This window comes from Fulmarus glacialis, unplaced genomic scaffold, assembly GCF_000690835.1.
Source record: "Fulmarus glacialis isolate BGI_N327 unplaced genomic scaffold, ASM69083v1 scaffold46632, whole genome shotgun sequence".
NCBI lineage: Eukaryota > Metazoa > Chordata > Aves > Procellariiformes > Procellariidae > Fulmarus > Fulmarus glacialis.
In genome coordinates, this window is record NW_009199369.1 from 1 (window position 1) to 4,946 (window position 4,946).

Here is a 4,946-nt window from a genome sequence, read left to right on the forward strand (position 1 = left end):
TAACTCTGTCCCAGCCCAAACCAGCACATTCTGCTGTGTAATTTTAGGTTCTTGGGTCCATTCCTGTACAACATCAATCACCTAGAATTGCCATTAACTTCAAGTTATTCCTTTTAGACACAGCAAGAAGATATGAGTGATAATGCAAAGCTTCTGCTTTGAGCTATTTATGTCACTACTTTAAAAACTTACTCTTAGAGTAAGGATTTTGTAGAGCACACAGCACATTGCTTACCATTTCCTTCTATTCATTGAATCTCTCCTGCATGATAGTTGTTTTTTCTCTGGAAATCATTAAGGCTGGATTTCAGCAGGGATAACACATCTATTTTTGTAAAGCTCCCATGTGAACATCACACACTAGCTTCCAGAGCATTTATTTTGATCCTGAAAATTGCAGGCCTCAGGTAATCATCAAACCCACTAGTTTAAAAACATTACTTCCTCAGTCTTGAATCATTAGAAACGCTATAAAACGTATACAAGCTGGAGAACAAACAAGGCAACTGAGAAGAAAACAAGTGTCAAAAATTATTCCGGTGGTCAAGAAACCATTTTCTTACACTTTACGTAATTATTTTAAGAGCTTAAACATCAATTCTGCTCGTGTTGCTGCCTGCAATTTTAAGGGCTTTTACACTTAACATGTTGCTTCAACAGACAAGTTAAATTGGCCAACTGAGTGAATAGCATCACCTACTCTTCAGCTGTAGGAGATCATAAGGATAAGAGAAATGATGGGATAAAAAAGTGGGGGAGAGATGAACATTGTGGCTCGCGGTGTTCTGGGCTGGCATTATTGCCGCTAATAACAAAAATGCATCTGAGTATCTTAAGGTTTCTATTATTTTTAAGTGTATGTATTCTGGAGAGATTGATTGAATTTAAAACCTGTTTTTCTTAAGATCAGAGAAAATTGCATTCAGTCATGACATACATTGTATTTTTCACATTTTAGCATAGTGGCCCAGCAGTAATAAATGTTTCAGTATTTAATTCAGAATTTAACGTTGATACAGAAAACCAACATCCCCAAATGTCAGGTAACTGCCATTTATGTATATTTGCGCACACACACAGAGGCAGCACAGGTGAACAACCACTCTCCATGTTGTCTTTGGACGCAACCAACAGCTTGAACAACATTTTTCTAAAATGAGAGCAAATGAAGAGAGTTTTTCAGTCTCTACGTGGTTCTTGCATAGGGAGGGAGAGGGGAGAAGCAAGGAAGAAGTCCTGCAGGTGGCTAAAGCAGGAGAAGGAGCAGCGTATCCCCACTGATTCATTTGTGCCGCTTACAGGACACTCTCCCTCTTGTGCAGGATATGGGCCGTGGCTTAGAGCAAACAAGAAGTAGCCCTCACTGAGTAAACAGTCTTCAGTTCTTGAATATTCTCATTTTAATATGGGGAAGGGACCACAGTTTAAACCTTTACGGGAAGGATGTCTTCTGCTAGGGTTTCCAGGCTGCCTTGCAGCGCTGAAGCCCCAGAGGCATCCTGGGACCCCGGGCTCCTCTGACCAGCTGTGACCGATGCTGGAGAAGGCCACTGCGCTCCCTCGGGCACGTGGGGTTGTGGAACAGAGAGCGAGCTGCAGTGCCACACTGCCCGTGCCTGAAATACAAGCGGGGTGGTGGCAGGGGTGCCGGAGCTGTATAGGCTGGCGAGGCTGGGATGGTGGTGGGGTGGGAAGCAGAGAAAGCTGGAAGAGCCCCAGCCCGCCAGCGGAGTAGCAGTCGGTGCCGTTTCTTGTTGCTTCCTCCGCACGTATAATTTGTACAATTACAGGAGAGAGGATGATTTTCCTCCCCTTCTAGCCCTTCCTCACTAGATGAAAATGCAGCCTGGAGGTCCAGATCCACCCCTCACTGATACCATTTTGTTTTGAAATGAACTTGCTGGGGAGCCAGGAGGTCTCTGCTCAGGGCGTTTACTGGGGCCTGAGACAAGCTTCGGGTGTCATTTCCCAGGGCAACACCACAGAAAGTGCTGAACTTAATCAGAGAGCTACTGTGATGCCCAATTGCCTCACAGGTATTACTTATTTATGTATTAGAAACTTACTAACAGTTATACTAGCTCTTGAAAGTAAATCTGGAAAAGGACAGTAGCAGTGTCTGATTCTTCTTGGTGCATACAATCCTGTTTTGCAGATCACTTCATAAAAGTAATCTAAAAATATCCATTCATCCATTTATAAAAATCCATTTATAAAAATCCATTCAAGAATCACTGCTCTACTCTTTTTTCCTTGTTTCTTCTCACAGCTTGATTCTCAAGAGCTTTACAGCAGAAAAGCTTTACCAAGGACTTGTGTGAATCACTAGTGATCCTTCACCACAGTTTCAAGACCACTTGACAAAAGTAAAGCTCATTGCGCAGACTTGAATCACAGCAGCAAACACTGGTATGAAGTTACATCATCAAAAGCAAAAAGTAGAAGCGATTTAACCCCTCAGCTAACAGTATTTGCTCCAGATATTCAGTCAAATTTGTAAAGTTACATTTGAAAGCAAATATAAAGGAAAATATGCAATATCTTTCTTCATGAATACTCACTTATCATGCTTCCTTTAATCTTAGTAAATAACTGAGGGGACAAATCACATGAATGATTCAAGAATTAATAAGAGGGAGATGAACTGCCACCATGGAAAGTATTAATACACTTCGTAGTAAAAGTAGATTATCTCATTTTTAATTTTGAATGAAGTTATGATTAAAAAAAAAATTGTAGAACTTTTTCCCCCAACGTTTCACTAGAAAACTAATAGCAGCTCCAGGCTGGTCTCTTTCTAAGCAGCAGTACGTGCATGTAGCTTGAAGAGAAGTTCAGCATTTATGTTACGGGTACCCTTACAGAACAGCTCCTGCCCACTCAACAGAACAGTGTCTGCCACAGCTCCCATGTTTTCTTTTCCTTGTTTTCTTTGCTAAGTAATACCCCAGAGAGCAGAAGCTGGGGCTGCAAAATGGCCTGTATGCTGTCACTAGCACCTTGGATGCCAGTTTGGAAGCCCTCACCTTAAGGCTCTTCTGCCACCAGTCTGCATTTCCTCTGTGTATTGGCAAGACCTCAGAAAGCAAATTATTACATGGCAAAGGAAAAAATGGTGAAATATTTCGAGGCTCTGACAACCACTCCTTCATTCAGTATTACACCCTCCTTCAGAAAACACCTCAGAACAAATTAACATACATGTATTTTTAAATTAGTCATATTTTTGCTGGGAGTAAAAAAAGCTGAGAAACAAGTTAGATTCATAAATGAAAATGTATTTCACCTTTATACATGCTATACAGGTCATGCAAATACAGAAATCTACAGGTTATACAATGACACCATAATAAAATATAATGTGACATTTGTCAAACACAATGTATCACAGCAAAACAAACTGGTTTTGTTTGTTTATTATTTAGGAAATAGATGAAGGACTAATTTGGAAGACACAGTACCATGCTACAGCTTACTGCACAGTCAAAAGAAAGTATTTCTCTGAAGTACACTAACATAAATAGAGCTGGATTGTTGTAGGTATGATTTCTTTATACACCGCACATAATGTCATTGGTTACCTTCCCGTTGCTGGCTTTAAAGAGCACAAGAACGGGGCTACAACTGAGCTCAAGCTATGCTGTGAACCCCCTTAACATGTGAAAAAAACCAAACAAAAAAGCAAAAAACCCCACCCCCCAAGTTTTCACTTTTGTTTTAGTGTCCGAGGAGAGTTGTATTTATAATTTATTCTTATAAGGAAATGGACAAAAGTGTCCTCAAAGCAGCACATGATCTAGCATAAAGTTATCATAGTTCACCAACAGATATAAAGTTAACACTGTATGGCACATAATGTCTAGATATTATACATCTTGATGTGAATTTTTCCATACAGATGCTTACAGAATGCTAAGGGGGTTAGCAGTGTTCCCCGTATGTGTCTCAGCCTTTGCATTTCTGCTGCAACATTCACATATTGTTTTGCTGCTGGCTAAATCTTGTTTTCTTGAGCCTATAGGAAGACAAAATACTTCTCCACATGATAGAAAGCCTGCTGGTATTAATCAAGTGTCTGCATCTTCAAAGATTAACATGTTAACTCACCCCCCCTTGACCACTCACTTCGATCTACTACACCTATACTATATATATATATTTTAAGGGATTACACTAGGCATTTTGCCTACTTTGTTTACAGGTGTTACACAGGTATGTTTTTAAATACATAGTTGATAGTCACTCCCGGACTAATTAATATTAACCAGTAAGTGCCACTAGTGACTATAAGTGTCAACATAACCATAACGGGACAGCTCCCACACTCCACAGTCAGTAAGAAGGCTCTTTTGATTCCAGCAGTTATGTATTTTTCAAGCCTCTTCAGCTATAGTTTTGAATTATATACCTGCATACAAGTTGCCAATAACTCCTTATTAAAAACAAAAAAAGATAGGCACAAAACTAAAGTACAGTATATTATTTCATTTCAATGCACTGTGGGCAAACCTCATCATTATTTACAAGAAAAAGATGTCTACACGGATGTATGATAAAGCTTAAGGAAGAATTATTTGAAAATAAAATGCATTGATAAAAATCACAATGAAGTGTTGAGATGAATTTTAAATTAAAAGAAGAAATAAGTGCTTTATTAGCAGCTAAAGCTCAAATTCTAATGCACACTCAGTCTTCCCTGAAATCGTCAAGGCTCTAGTTCATTGGTTTCTACCAAAAGCAGCCAGTTATTCAACATATTCCTTCGGAAGACAAAGTTATATTCAGCTCTGATTATTTGAAATCCAGTGTTCAAGGTCTGCAGAAGCTTTTTCAAGTGACAAGCTCATATTTTACTGCCAGTAGCATCACAGGGATATCCTTAACAAACTGCTACCTCTGTCAATTAAAAAAAGAGAGAGAATATCAAGTCAGCTATGCAAGTTAGA

At 39.4% G+C, this 4,946-nt stretch overlaps 1 protein-coding gene across 1 annotated transcript in view; it reads right to left on the reverse strand.

Annotated features, from left to right (window-relative positions):
* Positions 1-4,369: 4,369 nt before the first annotated feature.
* Positions 4,370-4,946, reverse strand: part of MAP7D2 (MAP7 domain containing 2) — a gene marked incomplete at its 5' end in the record, with an annotated part of 8,318 nt that continues 7,741 nt past the window's right edge. Inside the window, one exon of the mRNA XM_009573227.1 lies at positions 4,370-4,896. The remainder of the gene's footprint in view (positions 4,897-4,946) is intronic.